This window comes from Lonchura striata, chromosome 1, assembly GCF_050655825.1.
Source record: "Lonchura striata isolate lonStrDom1 chromosome 1, ASM5065582v1, whole genome shotgun sequence".
NCBI lineage: Eukaryota > Metazoa > Chordata > Aves > Passeriformes > Estrildidae > Lonchura > Lonchura striata.
The window spans coordinates 2,542,587-2,563,535 of NC_140703.1; the positions used below are offsets into that span (position 1 = coordinate 2,542,587).

A 20,949-nucleotide genomic window follows, 5' to 3' on the forward strand; every position below is an offset into this window, starting at 1 on the left:
AAGGTACCCTGTAGGAGATCCGCAACCAGCAGAAACACATCAAAATTAAAGGAACTGTGCCTGCACACGTAATCTCAACTACAATTCTTTTTAAAAAGTGGATTTCTGATTTCCAAAATCAGATTTTTTGGTGTAGGTTTTTTTCCCTCTCAGTAGAAATGTGTAATTTCTACTGTGATGATATTCTTGCAAATACTCTTTCTGCATTTCTACTAGCATGCTTTAGCATACTGTAATCTTGCCTTTAATATTGAAACATTCCCTAAGTTTTACATTGCTTGGCCTCTGACCCAGCTGAAGGGAAAGAACTGCTTTCCCTTACATTTGGCAAATATTTACCCTGTTCTTTCTCAGAAAACATGGAGATCGTGTGAATCTTGATTTTCAGCATTATCAACACTACCTGTTCCCAACCTGGTTATTATCTCAACAAGATCACTCAGCCTTGGACTTCCTTTTACATCTCCCAAATTTTATGGCAGCATCTTTTCTGCTTCCTCTGGCTGTGTAAGGATGATGTGCAGACTGGTGTGCATCTAGCTGTGCCACAGTGCTGGTAAGATCACTGCATCAGGAGCTCCAAGTGCTTGTGAGAGGAGAGGTGAAGAACTGGTGCAATGCAGCAATGGGGTATGAAGTGTGTGAATATCTACTACAGCAATTCTTAGAGTGCTGGGACCAGCTTAGGCCACTCCTGAAATGCTTGTGTGAGCAGTAGGATGGGACTTATTTGATCTAGTTGTGGATATTTTGGACAGGGAGAAAAGCCACACTGTGTGCAAGTGTTTTTATAAAAGATGCAAAAAGAAATGTATGACTGTACTCTGATTACTTTTTCAGATTTTTCTGTCTTGGTGGCCACCTAGTCTATGGTGTTGGAAGTTCAGATTTGCTTTGGTTTTATTAAGGAGAGGGAGATAATTCTAAGCACATAATTGATGGCATTGTATGCTCAGCCTATGTGTACAGTGCCCATACATCTGGGCTCCTGATAAACCCAGAACCTGTGTTTAAAACTGACCACTTTCACTGCAGTCAAGACATAGCAGCTTTTGTGCTCTGTAAAAAGTGCAAGTTAAAGGTGTTAGGTTACTGCGAGATGATTTGAAAATATTGTGTTCCCTTCAATGAAAGAAGATTGTTAAATAGTTCATGGAAACTTTTACTTAAGTGTTTAAAGATTTATTGTCCTGTTTGTTATGCATGGTTAAAACCTTCTTTTCTTTTGTGAAGATCATTCCTAAATGTCCTAAATGGGTTTTGTATTTTGTAATAATTTGCACAACCTTATTTTATTCTGCTTCACTGATATGAGTAGTTCTCTGAATTAAACTGAGATAATACTAGGTTTTTATGGAATAAACACTGCTTTCGAATAGGAAAGGAAGAATAATTGAAAGAGATATTCACTGACATTTTCATATCAAAGTAATGCTTTGTGACTCTGCCAGCAAATATTATTTTCCAGCTTTGTCAAACAATGCCTTTAATGTAGCAGTGAAATAACTATTAATCTGAGGTCGATAACTACAGTCTTGTTTTTCTTGTCTCTGCCCCTGCTGAGTCCAGTCAAGTTTCCCTGGCCCCACACAGCTCTGTTGAAAGAACATGGGGTTTTTTTGAGGTTTTATCAGTTTTCAACCTGGCAGAAAGTAGCAGCACTTATCTGTGCTTTGCAGTGGCTCCATGTAGCAGCACATTGTGGTGCTGTGTGTTTTTGGGATGTCTACTTTGGCATCCATCTGCAATTGTTGGCACCACACAGTACCGAGCCTTCTCTTTCTGCTCTTCCTCCTGTGTCTGAATTTCTGGTTTTTTCACTTGGGGCTACAACAGCTCCTAAATAGAGCTGCCCTTGCACAGACCCTGCTGTAGAGGGCTGGGCTGTGCCTCTGTTCTGCACCTCTGCCTACCCTGAGAATCTATGCGTTGCCATAAAACTGCAGCTTCTCCTCCTATGATTTTATTCTTTTTTTCTTTTAAATCCAGTATTCTAATTTTTTTTTTTCCCCTCAACAAACCTGTAGGTACAACTCTACTTACACAAAAGAGCACAGACAGGGTACATTTCTATTTCCTCTCCAATGTCTATGGCCTATGCCCCAGGTCTCTTACTGCAGTAAAACTTTTACTGTATTCCTTTTCTAATTCCTTATATATTGCCTGCATGAAACTCTTGTATGAAAGCATTTTCTCAACTCTCACCACTTTTGGAAAGCACCTACCATTTCCTACCTATATGAATAGGGCTGCTGTTTCTAGACAGCTTTTACCTCTCACTTCTTCTTTTCATTGTTTCTTCCAAATTCTTTCTCTGAAGTGCCATGGAACAAATGGAATTAGAAATAGAAAAATACCTTTTTTTGACCCAAAACCTTTTTTACCACTTCAGTGAGTCTTGTTCTAAACATCTCATAAGATAGGATGCCTTCTAGGCACATTTCTGTCTGATTAATTTTGTTTTTTCCCTGATGGTCAGCCTCAATGGCTTATTTTTCTAAAAGACTTCCCTTTATTATGGTTATGTGCTTTTAGACCATTCAAACACTACTGTCTTCTTGCTTTCTATACCTCCCATGCTTTTCAAGTACTCCTGTTGGTGTTTTTAGTCTTGATTCATTATGGCTGTGCCAAGTTGCATATTGTGGGGTAAAATTTGCCTCCGAGTTGGTAATTTGGTACAGAGGTACAAAGGAGCAATATTACCATGCAGTAGATTGCAGGTCTGGGCTTTTAACTTTTGAATACCAGTGTTCCTTTCTCTGTACTCACCCATTGTTCTGTCATTTTTTTTCCTCCTGTATGCCAGTGAGTTCCCTGCCACTCTAATGGCAGTTTTTTTATTTTCCTCCCAGCTTCCTGCTTTAAGGTACAAAATGGATTTCACAGAGCTTTCAATTTCTTTTGGCCACAAACCTGCTTATTTAAAAAGTAGACTAATCTCAACAATTTAACAGTAACCTTCAGTCTACAGAGTTAGCATAATTACTTCTAAATATATTTAGAACAAAAACTAAAATCCTGCCTAAATGACAGTCTAAAATATTCTAGCTGAGTGATAAGCATATTCATCTTAGAACTGTTAGCACTTATTCTTTCAGTGTTTTCTCTCTTCAGATTTTTATCAATTTAAATAATTACATTTTTAATTTAATGTAGTAGCAAACAGAATTTGGCTTCTACTCCATCTTTCATATTGTCTCTTTTTAATTAATATATTTATGTGAATATCTAATATAAAAGCAAAGTCATCAAGCACAGACCATTGGAGCCTTTGAAACTTCTAAAATTATAATGACATCACAGATTAAATAACAAAATATGTTGCAACTGTAACTTCTGTTGTGGTCTGTATCACATGGGGCAAAGAGAGAATTTGTTAAGACAGATACCAGTGGAAATAGAGGGATTTTGAATAATTTCCCAATTTGACCTAAGAGTCATTACAGTCCCTGGTATTTTAGAAACTTTTTCTGATGCTGTCGTTAGGAATATATCCCTTATGTTTAGAAATAAAAAGGACACAGTGTGGATGTTGTGGACTGGCTGATGAGGGAAGGAAAGAAAGCTGTGAACTTGAATTTGCTTTCTTGGTAAATTTAAGTGACAACCTCCATTAAAGCAACCTTCCAGTCTCAGCATAATTCAATTCATGCAGGCATTATGGCAGCGTAATATGCAGATGAAAAGGATGTTTGCAGTCTTTTGGCCACTTGAAGATCATAGGAAGAAGAAATATTAGTGGCATTGCTGTAGGGTGAGCCAGTGCTTCTTACAGCTCCAGATAAAATCTAGAAAGCATAAGGAGACACTGCTGCCTTGAGAGGGTAAAATGACTTAATATTGGGCAGGAAAAATTTGTTTGTCTGCAGAACACAGTAAAAAGAGCAGAGTGCTATGGATGATTTGAAGAGAAAGGATAAATAATTCTGTATTAAATTAAGATAGTGCCATGCTTACTTTAGTTTAATTTTTTAAATCAGGAGCTGCTGTGAGAAGTGTCTGGGAGAAGCCTGAGTAGTCTCATGAGAAATGAAGATGAGATCCTGTGGGTCAGTTGTCACCATTAGGAGATGACTATCCTGAGGGACAGGTATCCACAGCTACTTTGGTACTTCATGACCTCCACTAACACAAGACATTGTCTATGGCAATGATCTTTTCCATAAAATTGAATAATAACTTATGGCACAAATATGTCTAATGTGTCTCCAAAGGATGGGGCCTCCCTGACTGTGCACATCTAAGAAGGTTTTATCATGGTTTTATTACATGCAGGGACAGAAGTTCTCTCTGCCTCAGACTTTTCCTCTCTCCTCCAGATTTTTCCACCAGAGTATTTCTGTGGCCATGGAATATTCTCCTCTTGAGTGCAGTAGTATACTACATCCTAGTATATCATCATATCATATCAATAATCATATCATATTATATATCATATCCTCTTAAATTACAATGTACCAAAGTCTAAATATACACGGATCACTTTCTATTAGCATGTGACTTTTGGTACTATGACACCTTTTTTGCCACTTTTCTTATGTTTAGAGGAATTTTTTGCAAGGTTGTTTCTTTTCATATTAGGTGGGCTTTTGGGAGGGGGGGTGAGTTTTGGTTGTCAGGTTTCTTTCCCTTCCCCTGTTTGGAAAGTACCAGGAAATTGCTTACATTGATGGCAAGAAATAAGAGACAGGTGATGACTTGTGATGCATCCAGACTTCTGTCTCCCACCTGTGTGTAATAAACCTGTGACTGGGATGTGCAACAATACAGCTACTGATGGTGGGAATTCTGCCTTCAGATATTTCAGAGCTTGAGGTTCTTTTGTTCATTAAAGTAACACTAAGAAAGATCTGAGTAAACTTGATGGAATGGTGTATAATGTTTTTAACATATTGAGTATATCCTTTGGGAAGGATATTGAGCATCCTTTGGGAAGGATCTCATGGCATTAAAAAAAAAAAACAAACTCTGACACACTTAATATGTTTGAAACTGGATAGCATTTAGTGAGTCAGTCAATCATTTGCCTGCTTCTGTTAGAGATGTGTTAATGTTTGCTTTGATCCCCTGGGAACTTCAGTGAGAAATTGGCCATGTGCAACACATCCAAAGGTACTGAGAGCTGCATTTGTCCTGCTCCTTGTCTTTAGGAGACAAAATTTAGACAAAAGCACAAAATACAGAGTACCCCTCTCTGCTGGCAAGGAAAACGTTAATGGCTGTGAGAAGCTGTCTGCAATTGGAGTGGGGCTATCCCGAACTCAAGTTTACATTTTTAATTTTGTCCAAGGAGAGGGAGGGGGAGAAAGTCTGAGTCTCTGCTGAGGGGTCCCAGGCACAGCAGACAGCAGAGACGTGGGATGCATAATGTCACACTTACTGGGGGTCTCCTCTGGAGATGTGTCTAAGGAACTACAAAATCCTATCCACAACTTGTCTTTGCTGACATAAAAATCTCATTCCAGGCACTTTTTATGACCTTCAGTCAGCATATAAAGCTGCATGGGAAGCTTAAGAGAAACAGAGGCAGGTAGCAAAAAGATGGGAAAAATCTGATTTTGAATGTGAATATTTAAATTTTGTGCAACAAACAGTATAAATTGATTTCATATGAGAAAGGTGACATTATTTTAAAAGGAAAAGTCAACAATAATGAAATGAACTGGGCTTAGAGTTCTTTTTGCCATATTGGATAGGGCATTGGTAGAAGCTACATGATGGGAATATTTATTAAACAAGTGAAATTGCATTTTTTACTTCTCCAAACCTCCTTCTTCATCTTTGGAAACCCTAGTAAGTCAAAGATTAATACTGCAGGGAGAGCTGGTGTGACTGATTAGCATTACTTGCAAAGGAAATGTACCTAAATTAGTGTTATTTGCAAAGAAGGCATTATTCAACCTGAGAATAGATGAAGAGAAGCAAGTTACTAATGAAGTTACTTTCTGTATTAAAGGAGCCTGATAAGATTTTATAGAGCAGTGTCTAGAGCAAGGATCATGTCTATCCCCATCATTCAGCAGACAGATTGCAATAAGTGATCACTCAATGGAAGGCATAAACAGATTTTAGTTTCAAAAGTACCATCCAGACCTACAGCACTGTCTCAGTCACTTCTCTTAAGAGAAACTGAGCACTTCTATGCCAGTCCCATGGTTGATACCATAAGAGTAACTTATGCTGAGCTTTTTTTTGTTATTGTTTGTTGATGCTTTTCGTTTATTTTTCATTCTTCATTAAGAAATGCAAAACTAAGAAAGGAAAGTGTGGAAGTGGGAACACTTCTGAAATGAGTTTCTCTCTGATTCAGCACAAGGACAGGCCTAGAAACCATGTCCCTGTAGACACAGCTCCTTTGTGTGTTTGCAAGCACTAAATGGCAGCCTCTGTTGATACCTGTACAAGCATTTTGAGGTATATTCAAGTACAGGTTCCCTTAGGATTAATGGAAAATTATTGCTTTTGCTCCCCCCCCCCCCCCCCCCCGCACTTTTAGAGTTAATAGATCAGAAACATGTTTTTTTTTTTGTGGTCAGAAATCTGTCATCCGGAGCTGTTTCTGTGTTTGTGGATATCAGTCTCAAGCAGACAGTGAGAGGTTCCAGTGCCACCAGCTGTGACACCAGCTGTGGTCCCATTCCTATCACACAGCACTATCTTTCTTGAGAAACTCTCAACTCAGCCCAATTTGTAGGCAATTTTTCTTTGGTTCCATCACTTGAAACTACACTTCTTCCATAGCAGACCTTTAGGAAGTTCTAGTTATTCAGTTCTTCAAAGCTACTTGTTTTCAGAGACTGTAAAACAGGACATTTCAGAACCACCAAACTGTGCCTGGTGATTGCTGTGAGTGCCACTAGAGTGCTGCACAATTTCAGGTTTCACTCTTAGATGAACATAAACAGTATCTTTAAGTAGCTGGGGTCAGGTAGGGTGTTTTTCTTTGTTTTCTGTCTTTGTTATTTGTGTGGCTTTACATGGAACTTCACAAATGGACAGTGAAATCCGACTTACAGACTTGAAGAATGTGGAAAATGGTGTGCAGAATGTTGTAAAGCATCCACTTACCAAGCTTGTAAAAATAATTTCTGAATTTAGAACCTAAAAGAGCTCGAGCCTCTAAAGAAGAACGGATCTGCAGAATTCAGAGGTTTCCCAGAGAAGTGAAGAAACACTCAGAGATTTAAGTTGAGTGTATAGGAACTAAATTTTCTTAGTTATCTTTCAAATGAAGAAAGAAACTGGCCCCTTCTCATTAGACATTAATGTACACGCTTCCTTATTTATCCAGTTGTGCAAACCTGTGCAGTTTCACTGGGCTCAGGCAATAAATTCTTGTGTGTGCTCTTGAAAACTCAAGTTATTGCCAGCTGAGTCACAGACTATAAATGTACTTGGTTATCTTATTCTTCTTGGTGATTAAAAGTGGTTAGCTAGAAAATACTTAGACTGGCTGTAAGACCATTAGAATATTTTGATTTTCTACTAATATTTTGGTATGTTCTGATTAATGTAAGTTTTGACTTGCAGTTTTTTACTTGGCTTTTGAATTTGATTCTTTAAATTTTCTACCAAAATCCAGACTTTTGGCATAGATCAGTGCCAAGTTTTGCTGCTCAAAACTTAATTCATATTTCTAAAATGCACCTGTGCTCACATTTTCAACACTGCATCTGAGATTCATGATTGGCAAAAGCTGAACCCATAAAAAACAGGACAATATGACAAATTCTTTGCCACTCAGTCCTTGAGAGTGAGTTCAGTGAGTGTCCCTGGAATGTAGAGGAGTGCAAGCTGCCTGTCCCCTTGTCTCACTTTGAGCACTGATAACAAAGGAGACAGGAGTAGCTATGGAAATTTGCTCTACAGGAATATGACAGGGGCAGAACTACTTAGCTCTGAACCTGTAAATATTCATGAAGAACATATTGGGCATTTATAGGTTTCCCCCAGAGGCAGGTAGTGATTCACATAGTGATGTGCCAACAGTACAGAAACGTCCTTAGAGCTCCTAGGAAAATCCCACTTTTCCCTGGCAGCTGCTTGGCACCAGTGTATTCTGGGCACAATGCTTCTGCCAGCTGCCCAATCTGCAGGGCCAGCTATGCCCAGATTTCCCCTTCATGGCAGATGAATAATGGAGTGTCTGCCATACAAGTACTTCATCCTGTGTCTTGGTACTTCTCTTGCATGACCAGAGACCTTCACTGGCTTTTGGGGACTTGTGTCGTAATGTAAAGAGAGTGTCAAATGAGTGTGTGATGTCTATTGTTTATGGTTAGCTTTTGAATAGTCTAGGGGACTGTGGAACATGAAGTTTCAGACTGGTTGTTCTTGACTTTTACTCTTTTGATATCAAATGACTTTTCCCCACTCACCCCTTAATTCTGATTGTGGTCAGAAAGATGCTACAAAAAGACTTTCAACAGTTGAATAGCAAGCAATAAGCACTCCAGCTCCTTTTTCTTTCCCCTTCTGCAATCTCCTGTTTGCTTTGACTTCCATTTCACATCAGGAGTCCCCTAACAAAATGGATAGCATCTGTCCCATGCCCAGGAATGCCTGTCTTTCATTCAATATTACTTTAATTTGTGTTATGTTTTATTTGCTTATAGTATCACACAGTGCACAAAAAGTGAGGCAGACATCTCTGATTAAACACAGATGGCAGCAACCTACTGTCTGCTGAGGTACATGTTTTGAATTATCTGCTGACAGACAGGAATGATGCAACTCTGAGTCTGGGTGGGGAGGTTGAGGAGTGAAAGATGTTTAAAAACAACTTTTTGTATACTTTGTACTATATGTATACTTTGAAGAAGCAAAATGTAAATGCCAGCCCAAAGAACAAGGATCTTGTTCTGTTTGTTGTGCCAATCTGAACTTAACATTTTGTAGGGCTTAAAAAAAACTGTGTTGTTCTGATATTAGCATATAATCTTTCTCAATGGATAGATTTAAGATGCAACAGCTCTGAAGTTTTTTGGGTTTTTTCCTTTGGTTGGTTGTTTTTTTGTTTTTGGTTTTTCAATGATGTAGTAACGTATTTCATAGCCCTGATGAAGTTATTTTTTTGTCATCTTGGTAGCATCAGCTATTGCCTCTGCCTATCTATCTCTTTTTTCTCTTATTTTCTTTTCCAGCCCCTAGGTCTCTTTTTTATGATAAGTAAAAAAAAAAAAAGAGTAAGTATAGTTTCTTAGCTCTGACAATGCCTACCTGTCAATGTGTTTGAGTGCCTCCACCATTTTAGCCACACACTTCCATAATTCACTTCAATGAAGTTTATTGTACAGCTAACAGGTTTGATTGGATTACTGCCCATCTGCAGGTGATTTTCTACTTGCTGTGTGAGGAGGGAACATTTCCTTAAGGATTTTTGCTTGTTAGTGGTGCTTGAACTTCAAAAACCCCACTCCACTGCTGCTTGGTCTCTGATGTTATGACAGGATTGCAGTCCAAAGGTGAGGCACCACCACAAAACATGTAAAGAAAAAAATATTTCAACTTCACAATTTAATGGCAATTTTTTTTATTACCCTGTGGCTCTATTAGATTCTTATGTGTAGGCAGATATTCTGCAATAGGTATGATGCTAGTGACCCTTAAGGGTGAGATAGAATGGAGTAGGTGTCAGGTTCCATGAAAGAGAAACTTGTGTGATATAATTCCTCTTTTTGAGCACTATTTTAAAAATTTTATAGCTGGAGTGTCAAAGTTCACTCCAAAGTGAGACTTGTTTTTTATAAGCTTTCTTGTTTAAAGGCTTTTTTATTCTTTCCAAATTTATACTGCATATTTAACAGCTTTAGCTATGCAATAAACCACAGGTGCTATGGTTTCCCTTTTTTGTTAATTCAAAAATTACTATATAATTTTAAAATGGAGCTCTGTTAGTCTCTGAATTGAACAGCTCACTTTGAGTGTATATAATTCAGGCTTGCATAAAACATGAGAACTATATTCAGCCATACAATCTGAGTCTATGAATAATCTTTCATAGGCTTTGTGGCTGTTGCCTAATACTTTGAGGACATGACACAACAAAAGACTCATATACCCACAGAAGGTAATATAGCTATAGAATAAAACATGTGAATACTGCCAGATTGGTGCCAAAGCAGCCATTCAATGTCAGGAAAAGGTTCTTTCTTGTCATTGCACTTCTTCATTGGTATGAGATGATGCATTGACTTCAGTACATTCATGAAACAAGCATGGACATTTCAAACTCTTCTAGTTTATTGTGTTCATTTTAACATGTCGATTTTTATAGTATGAAACAAGGCTTGTTTCCAGTTTTAGAGAAGAATGAAGTTTAGACAAAATTTGAAGATTTTCTGTAGGATATAATAGTAGCTGAGAAAAGGGCAATGTTCCATTTTGTGAATTTTTGTGCGTTGAATAAGGTTGTTGGTTTGCTCTGAGGTTGGATTTTCAATTTATGCCAAGGATTTATAGAAGCACATTGTATAATGTCAAAGAAGGAAATCTGATAAAGTTCAACCAAACCAAATTAACCACACTAGAGTTTTTCTTCTCTGATTAAAGCATGAGAAAATACTTTGATGCTACATGTCTGGTGCTATTGAAGGACTGAACAGGTTCCTCAAGCTTCTTGCTGTTCTTTGGCAGAGAAAGCTGTTTACTGCACCTCCCTAATTTCTAAAGGTATTAGAGACCTTGTTTGTTAGCAGTGATGCCTCCTAGCATGCTGTAAGTACATTGAACTCCTGCTCCATTGTCCACCCAGCTGGCTGTGACTGGCCTAATTTCAAAACACGCTTCTGCAGTGACAGAGAAATCTTTTTCTTTATTAGTAATGAGAGCAAAATGCAGGTCTTAGGCTAAATTTTTTCTCTGAGCTTAATGTTATTCAGACATATTCCCCTTTAGAGAAGAGGGGTACACTAAGCAATGTAAGGACTGGGGTCGTGTTCCTTCAGATCACTTGCAGCAACTGAAATTGAGGGAGGGTGCCTGCACTGATCTTTGACCTTGGTATGTATCTGTGTCTGTGAGAGAAAATTGTGTCTGCTGTCTCTGCTGAAGGTCCTGTTTGAGAAGCATACCTGAAGGGATAAGAGTCATACATTGCTATGCTGGTGGAGTCTATGAGCAGATCATCAGCAATCAGTGGCTGTGGCAAAATTTGTACCGAGGTTAGAGAGCCTATAGATTTGACCTCTACCCTGAGTCACAAGGAAGTCATTGATCCTGTGCTATTAGCATCATCTTTTTGATATATCCAAGCCTGCAGCGTGTTTTTGAAAAGCTGCTTAATGCTGGCAAACAGCATGTGCTGGGCTCTCATTTTTCTCTGCCAAGAAAAGGGAAGTAGAGCACAGAGAATTAATTAGTGAGACTGTCTCTGAATGTAAACTTTAAGTAGCTGGTAGGTAGTCCTTTCTATTAGAAAACCTTTTTCTACAGACATATTCAGCTTTCTCAGAATGGAAGCAATGGTGACCAGCTTAACATAGCATTTTCTGCACCTTCTGCTGTGTTCATGGAGAGGCTGAACAAAGGCACGTCCTACCTGTGTTGTGGCACTTCTGGCACTTGAAGTTCAACATATATGTAGTTGCTCTTTTCTGTGAACTTCTCCTGATAGCTTTTGATGTTTTTCTTCTGAACTCCTAGTGCTTCACCTGGTTTTGGTACTTCATTTAGAAAATTGCTCCAGTCTCAGTATGAGGGTTGCCACTGGGAGTAAAGAGTCTTCCCTTGTGTCACTTTATTAACAGAAGTTTTAGTGTTGCCTTTGCATAGTTTCCCTGTGAGCTGAGTGGCACCCACCTTCTCACCTTGTGTGTGTGTGTGTGTCAGTGAATGTCATAATCCATGTGGAGTCTGGGATTTTAACCAGTCACAATTTTAGACAACTGATTTAACTCAGTCTCAATACATTTTTCTATAAGGAGAGGTAAACACTATTTATTGTTCCAGAGGCATGTCAAGTCATAACTAACCACCATTTTGTCACATCTGAATGCATGCTATAAGGAGGGTATAGTACAGATGGTTTTGATTAGAATGGAACACTTTGAGGAGCAGTGGCTTTCTGGTTTCACAAAAAATCATGGCTGCACTAGACTTCAGTTTCTTGTCATTGAATCAATGTCATAGAGAGTCATGAATAATATAGTTCTGCTGCATTTGTGGTATCTTTGCAACAATGTTTCTCATTTATTGCCAATCTGCAAAAACCTTGCAACCAATCACACAAAATGCAGTGATGGTTCTGGTGGTTCAACCCCAGCCAGCATCCAAGCTCCATGCAGCCACTTGCTCACTCCCTTACCAGGGATCAGGGAAAGAACTGCATGGGTAAAAACCAGAAAACTTGTGGATTGAGATAAGGACAGTTTGATAGGGAAAGCAAAAGCTGTGCACACAAGATAAAGCAAGGAATTCATTCACTGCTTGCCCTGGCAGGCATCTCCAAGACAGCAAGGCTCCGTCATACGTAACAGGGACTTGGAAAGACAAACAGTGTGATTCCAAACTATCCCCCCTTCTTCTTTCTCCCATCTGCTTTATGTTCTGAGCATGTTGTCATAGGAGATGGACCCTCCCTTTTGTATATTGGGGTCACCTTTCCTGGCTGTGTCTCCTCATGACTGCCCAGTCTCCATCTCCTCTCCATCCTCTCCATCCCAGCCCTATGAGAAGCAGAAAAAGCCTCGGCTCTGTGCAAGCCGTGTTCAGCCATAAAAAAGCACCTCTCTATTATCATCATTGTGTTCAGCAGAAATCCAAACCATAACCTTATACCACTGGGAGGAAATTCAAGTCTATCCCAGCAAAAATGAGTACATGGTTAATGGTTCTGGAAGCAGCTGGAGGTTGTAGGCAGCAGATTGGCAAATATGATGTGTAACCTGATCCCTCTGCAGACTTCTGCTACTTTTGAAGGGCAATTTTACTTTAAATAAGACTTTTTCCTACCTGTGAATTTTTTTTTTTTTTTAGAATGTCAATGAAAAGTAAGAAAAGGAACAAATCATTATGATGATTAGTCCTTTTCTTCCTTACTTCTATACATAGCTAGCTAATTGGCCACTCTGTACCTTCCAGGAGGCTCTTAAGGTAGAAGAGAAAAATGCCTAAATGCATTCTGGTTACAAACATACCTGCATTTACCTCATTTTATTCACTAGAGAAGTAATAGAGTAAGGGCTTGTGAAAACTTTTTGGTTGTAAAGGATTTTGATAAATTTAGGAAATAAATTACAGTTGTGTTCAAGGTGATTTAAGTAAAATAGAGATGATGAAGATGATGACAAATGTAGCTTTCTTCATGCTAGCAGAACAAAATTCAATTCAACATCAAAGGAGGATAAATAGGGATAAATGTAATGGCAACCTTTTGTTCTGTGAATGCTGTCACAGAGGGCTTGAAAGCCTAAGCAAATAATGAGAGGCAGAAAGAGAAACAGCAAGTGCATGAGAGAGACAGCACAGCAAAGAATAGGAACAGCTAGAAGAAATATCTGTCGTATTAATCATAGCAGAGACAAAGGGAAAGCCCAGGAGCTGAGACAGCTTGCTGTGAGCAGTAATCTGGATATAAAAGTGTAAGGTCTAGATGGAAGATGGGATTCAGAAATGTCACTTTCCTAAAACATCCTCATCACTTACTTCTCACTTAAGTGGTTTGATTACTTTGCAGCTCATGCCTTGATTCTCCCTACACATCTTTTCTCTTCCCATTTTGTTCTTGCTCTTTGATGTGATAAGAAATTTTAACACAGTGGAGGAGCAGCCAGCCCTCTTTTGCCTTCTGCAGGCTCATGTCTTGTTAGTTGCTGTAGTTACTCTTCCCACCACTCAAAGAATCACACTTTGTAGGTGTTGTGATTTAATCCCAGCCAGCAGCCAAGCCCCACGCAGTTGCTCACTCACTCCCCAGCCAGCAGGATCGGGGAGAAAACTGGGAGGGCAAAAGTGAGAGAACTTATGGCTTGAGATAACGACACTTTATCTCAAAGGCAAAGCAAAAACACAACAAGGAGTTCCCTCACCACTTCCTATGGGCTGGAAGGTGCTCAGCCATCCCCAGGAATGCTGGACTCCATGGTTTTTGTCTTTGGGAAGACAAAACACCATCAGTCCAAACATCCCTCTTCCTACTGGGGAAATATGCCAACAGGTAGGTGTTTGGAGGCTGCTTAATTACCTGAAAACATTAGGCATGAAAAATGTACATCCCAGTTATAAGAAATTGCAGGATGAATAAAAAAGGGCCTCACTGGTGATTTGTATTCAACATCACAGCCATTCCCTTAGCATTTTTGAGAGGCCAGAGAATGTGCTGCCAAATTTGTTGTCCATTTGCATTTTTAATTATTTTTAATGTACATGGTTATTTTTTCTTATACAGCCATGCAGTCCCATAGAATCACCCTGAAATGGTTATTAAGAAGCATTTATTTCATTAATAGCACCCAAGCAGAATCACGCAAAATCGAGATTACTTCAAATGTAAGGCTACCTGGATGTTGAAAAGTATTATATCCAATAATTGGGTAAGAAAAATGTGGACTTCCTATTAATACTCAACTAAAAATGCATACATATATTTCCATATATAGACTTATATATTCCATACCATTCCATATATACACTATATATGTATTCCATATATAAGTGCAACATTTACCTTGGCATCTGAGAACTTGTATGAACATTTATTGTGTTTTACACCATTTTTTAAAAAGATATAAGTGAACAACAAAATGGATAATTGCAGGTTTTATTTTATTTAAAGTCACTTTATAAAATCAAATAAATTACAGGAACTGTTTAGAGCCATTAGCTACACTTATTGCTGGCAGACATTGCTTGTGTTTTAGTCCAATGATGGCAATATATTCCACCATGCAAAATAAAAAAAAAAAAAGTGTTATTTCATTTAAAGTAAGGTTATCTGAGGCTCTAATTATCTTAAAGTGCATCTGTTAATTTGCAAATTATTCACATTCTTCAAACTATGAAAAGCAACAACAGCTCATACATGATCTCATGCTCATAATTCAGAATAATATTTAAGGTGATGTGATAGATTCTAAGTGTCTCAATCTACACAATTTGACTTCAAACTGCCTGTCTTCAGTTCCTTGCTTTGTGACATCCTGCCTATTTTGCCTTGAGTAACTTGTTAACTTGGGAAATATAATTGTTAGTGTTTTTCCACCTTTTTTAAGTACTGATGGGAAAAAACATGTAGTGAGGTGCTTATATATTCCCAAGTAAAAAATAGCATTTGTCTTTTCAGAAATAGATGTCTAAGATAGTAGTATAAGTAAAGAAATTAATTTTTTTGGTGATATTTGTGTGTAATAAATGACACAATATTATTCCTAGCCAAAAAAGAAGGATTTGAAGTTCACAGAAAATTTCGCTTTTGGAACTTCCCATAGATTAAAATTCAAATCATTTTGTCAGAGGCTAATGCTCAGGTGTCCAGAGTGTGCAGCAAGCTACATTCCCTGTGTCCTGTAACTACAGCAAATCTGACAAAAAACAATTCTCTGAGACATTTGTAAGAGGATGTGAGAGGTGGTCCAAAGGCTCATTGAGCTCTTTTGGAGCTGTATGCTGAAATCCCATGGACTTGGACCTCAGAGAGTTCCAGAGCTGCCCATCCTGCAGGGGTGAAGACCACTGGCTTGGGGATTAGGAGTACAAACCCTTGAGTGAGGGACTTTTCAGGCTGTCCCTATGCTGGGAACCACTTTGTGTGATGGCAAAGCAGAAATATTCTTTTAAGACCCCAAAATTTCTGAAATTATGTTTCTTCAGGGCTGTGTGTCCTGCTGGGAAGATGTGCAAGCCTCTTTCCAAAGTCACACAGCACACATACACAGAATTTTCGTGGTATTGAATATCTCTTGGTCTGATCACTGAGCAGAATGTGCCCAGGCCACTGCTTGTTCCAAAAGTTCTCCCAGATGAGGAGACCTCAGAAGACCATGTGGCCTCCTCCCCAAAATCCATGTTTGTAGAGAGGATTATCTTCCATTGGATACAGGGCCCTTTTCAGCCTCTTCTGCTGCTTTTGTTCTTTGTATTTGTGGAATTGGACTAGAACTATAATGAATCCTTGATTATTTTTTGGTAATAAATATATTTCTGATGTGTGGTGACCAAACTGGAAAAGGTATAAGTTTTCCAGGCACAGTTTCTGCAGTGTCTTTATTTGCTGCTAATTATGTTTTCTCAATCTGAAAAAGGGATAAAGGAATTTAAAATAGAAAAATGTCAACTTGTGTGAATTAAATGAAAATGTGATATAATCACTAAAGAGGTGCATGAACTTTAGTGCAGGAATATTAATTTACTTTGTTTGCACATAACATATAAAGGTACTAATCCATGTCTCTTAAAATACATATTTAAGTCTACAGACTGCAAAAGAAATACACTTTATGTAGCAGAATATACCACTCAAAGCAAATGTTTTAAAGGTAATAGGCATGTTTTGCATGCTGAGAGAATGTGCACAAACCCAATCTGCAAAGTGGATGAATCCATTATGTAAATCTAAAGTTGTCAAAGTGATCTATTATAACTATTTCTACTGTCAGCTGTTCCACATAGCACAAATTCAGCAACATACTCATCTTGATAGGGGAGAGTATTTAGATATTATACCAACTACTTATTAATCTTACTGATTTCCACAGCACCTATCACAATGACAATTTTTGTTATGGGGATTAATGCTGAAAACAGAAGATGACAATCAAAAGCTAACAAAAGAAGTGTCATGTTCGTGACTGGAATATAAATTGAAGGCTGTGAAGCAGCAACGTGGCTTGGAGCATTGCTGCTGGAGGCCAGCCTTTCATCAGAGGCTCACGTTTAGAAACCAGAACTGTTGGGAGGGAACAAAATGTCACTAGTGATGGCTGTTGGCAACTTATGTGAGAGGCGTGCTCTCCATTCAGGTCCTAGTATGTTGCATATAAAACAAACCAATAAAAAGTATCTAAATAGCTCTAATTTGAACATCACTGGTGTTTTCTGAAAAGAGTTTGAGGGCTACACTTTTTAGCACCCAGAACAAGTCATTGAGTATTTCTTCTCTTTTATTTTCACAGAAGACACTTCTCCAGGCTTGCAGGTGAGGCGATATTGTAAAAGATTTTTCTGTCGCTGCTTTTGTTATCTTTTCTTGGCATGCTAGATATGAATTTGCACTGTGAGAAATTTAGTAGTTCAATGCAAATGCTAAAATCAAACGTTTAAAAATATTCTGTTTGTGAAAGTTACTTTAATTATTCTTGTTGTGTTTGCTTAAGTTTAAAAAGACAAAGTGAAATATGTTGCTGCATTCCAATGGTTGTGCTTCTTCCTAACCAATAGGAAACCTTAAAGTTTTGAGCCAGATCCTACAAAACTTGTCCATTTCATGTGTTTTAGGGTTTCATAAAAGAGAAAAGGTGCAGTAGACAGCATTGTGAAGTTAATGTATGTAAGCTTGAAAGGATTAACCAGCTATATAGCCATTAAATTACAGCAAACTAGTGCTTTCTTTACTTCCTTTTTTTTTATTACAATTTTAGTGATTGCCCCATTCAAATTTCTTCATTTGCATACGTTACCAGATTAAATAGATTTGGGTGTTGGCACCTTCCAAAAATAGAGAGAGCACTACAGTTCACCACACTTAATTTGATGTTGGCTGGACAATTCTGCAGGAGCTAAAGAATGAGGCTTCCACATTTGTTCACTACAGGAAGAGAGCAAAGTGCCAAGGGGTGCCCAAGGGCTGTGTCCACCCAAGTCTGGGCTCCAAGCCAGCAGAATGGGTTAATCAGTGAATGCCCTGAAATCCTCCTCTGATTGTTTGGCATTGGGGTTGGGAATTGGAGGCTATTTTTGTGTTGGTGCTTGGAAGCTATTTTTGTGGTTTGTTTTGTTTAGTTTCACTACAAAATTTGCTTTGTACCAGCAGAACCTTCCGGTCATTGTTAAAAAAATAGAAAGCATTCCACAAAAAAAAAAAAAAATAGCCAAGAACTGCCATTTTTTCAAGAAACTGTTTTAATGTTTTGCAGAAGGAAGATTTCAGATGATCATCACATATCTACTTAACAATTGCATATTATTTTTGTGAATATCTGAATACTTAGTGACTACACAGTGCCTCCTGTAAATTAACTCTGTGGGTTAACTTTGGGGTGGAACAAACTGGGCAAGCTGTATGGAGGTCTGGGTTTCAATGATGTCCATTAGTGCTAGGTGTTTTAAAGCAGCACTGTTGGCATTTTAGAGGGCTCCACATTTAATCCTTATGAATTTTTCTCTGCAGACTGGTGTGCATCTTGGCACAAGTGGAAGGACAGACCAAGCAGAAGGCTTGCCAGCTGTGGGCCAGATGAAACCCAAATGCACCCAGGTATGCAGCCACAGTGTGCCACCAAACAAGTGTGTTGGCACCTTTGGTGAGTGACATTCCCTGCTGTCCTCGGGCAGAACTGTCCAGCAATGAGCACTGTTGTAGCAGCATTTTCTGCAGAACACATAGAAATGTAATTGAGTTGATGTGATGGTTTGTTTGGATGTGTGTTTGTGTATTTTTGCCTTTTTTTTTTTTTTTTTTTTTTTGTAAGGGGTGGTCTGTTTGTGTTTGATCTTTTTTAAAATTTAAATTTAATATAAAGAGATCATGAAGAGTTTATTTCCAATAAGTTCAGTTAGGCACAAATATATGCCCTGCACTTTAGGTGTTGAAAGGTTCTTCTTCAAAAGCTTCAGATGAGAGTCCCTGTCTGAATGCTAATGCACACATTTTAATGTGTGAGGAATTCCCTGCATTTTAGTGAATTTGTCTAGACTTTTTGGGTATCTTTGTGAACCTTGTTTTATATCTTTACTACGAAGTAAAGCTGGTTAATTACCGTTTTTTCATGAAAAGCATTACCCACCATGTTATTACTGCTGAAAGGGAAGGATTCTTACTTGGAAATATTCCTTTGGCATAATTTGTATCATTGTTATTCATAAGACTGCATTTTCAGGGTGTCACACTGTTCTCTTTTTACTTTCCATGAAAAGTATTTGCTAGTTTTGAGATTGTTCAGCATTTTGTGGAAAAAAAACATATTTAGAGCCAAAAATATGCAATTTCATGAAATGATGATGTAAATATTTTTCTGATTAATTTTAATCAATGGAAAATTATGTCCTTCAAAAGCAGAAAGCAATCTGGTGTGTACAGGAGTCTGGGAATCGCTAAGGCAAGACAATGTTCTACTTTGTGCCATATATATATATATATATATATATATATATATATATATATATATATTTATTTATTTATTTATTTATTTATTTATTTATACACATTTCCAGAGGCTGTCTGGGGATATCCAGCCCTCCACCAGCTGATGTTTAGGGACAGACCTACATGTGGAGCCAGGGCTTTGCTATTATTCTGTCCAAATAAGGGTGTGATTTTAGTGAACTTGCTGCTCTGTTTAATTCTTTATCAGTTTTGTCTGGACCTTGTGCTTGCATTATAGATTCAGATCTGTCATTTTTTTGCAGTATTTTTTATTCTGTGATTATGGCTCTGTTGTGTTGTCAGCCACTAACAGATGGCTTAGTTCTTTAATATAACAGTTATTTGATGCATGTATCTATCTAAACAAAGTACCTGATGAATATCTGTTACTGGAAAAACAAATTGTTACCAGTCTTATTGTAGGTAATAGAAATATTTTAAAGTAAAGTTTATCACATGAGTATTGAATTTTTATACAATACAATGACAGGTTAAAATAAAAGAGGCAAGCTAAAATAGTGAAACATTCAGGTGATTTTTTCTTCAGATCTGTGCAGAGGTTCTTCTAAACACTGGTAAATGCTCCTGGTATATTTCTGAAAAAGTAAAAGCATGAGTACTATAATCACTTGAAATATTTCTAATTCTCATCCAGAGCATGTCAATGTGTAAGCCAGGAAATATAGCTGTGCTGAGATATTTTCATTGAAAAGAGTCAAGTTCCACTAGTTGGTATTTCAGAGCTGCAGGCAGCTGTAGTCACAGTACTTTGGGATAAGACAGTTCCTTTATGAAACTCTCTCTTGAGATTTGTAACCGTACTTGAAATTGTCTTTAAAAATCTGATTTCGATAAAGAGGTGTCTTCTAAGCTTCATCCAGACGACAGCTTCTCATATTAAAAGTTCTTTCATCCTTCTTGATAATTGAAGAATGTTGTCCTAACACACATGCAGTCCAAATAGATTCAGTTGATTTTTTTTGTGTGTGTGGACTAAGAAAAGGAAACATCTGGTCCTCGTGGCAGTCTCTATGTTAAGGATTCTTCAGTCTATGTAAATGTAACTCAAAAGTTGAGGCATAGGTTTAATTCATGGGTCACTCTGTAATGCTGTTAAATCCATTTGTTTCCCTGTTGGCACCTTATTTGTTCTCAGTCTCTCCAGAAGATATTTTGCTCACTAGAGTTGGCAAGAAAGGGAACAATTTTTCTAAAGTTTTTATGGCCAGATAGCTTCAGGCCAGTTCTCTTACCACAATTTTGATTGAAGCAGAAACTGCTGTCCATGTCTGTCTTCATTGTACTCTTGGAATTTTGACTAATAACTGGATATTTTATATAACTTTTCTGCCTAGTATCTTGTTCATGGAAATAAAATTACTGTGTCCTGAGAACTGAACTGTAAAGGGCAATCTATGATAATATTTTTAAGTTAGATTTTCTTTTTATTTCTAACATTTCAATGTCCTTTTTTTCTTCTCCCCCCCTAAGAAATTAAATGACAGTAATACAATTAGTTGCTCTGTAGGATCTCTGAAAAAATAACATTGTCCTGTTCTCTTCTGAGTCTGTACTACATAAAGCTCCTTTTTACTTTGCAATAACCATTTGGCCTTCCTCATTTCTTGAATTTCCTTCTGCCTCTCCTT

The 20,949-nt window shown here is 37.9% G+C and overlaps 1 long non-coding RNA gene across 3 annotated transcripts in view; it reads left to right on the top strand.

The window, feature by feature from the left end:
* Positions 1-6,542: 6,542 nt before the first annotated feature.
* LOC110472836 (uncharacterized) overlaps positions 6,543-20,949 on the top strand; it is a 79,238-nt gene continuing 64,831 nt past the window's right edge. For all 3 annotated transcript variants that reach the window (XR_014954299.1, XR_014954307.1, XR_014954338.1), the window contains exons 1-2: positions 6,543-17,134; positions 18,326-18,412. This is a non-coding gene — a long non-coding RNA (uncharacterized LOC110472836). The remainder of the gene's footprint in view (positions 17,135-18,325; positions 18,413-20,949) is intronic.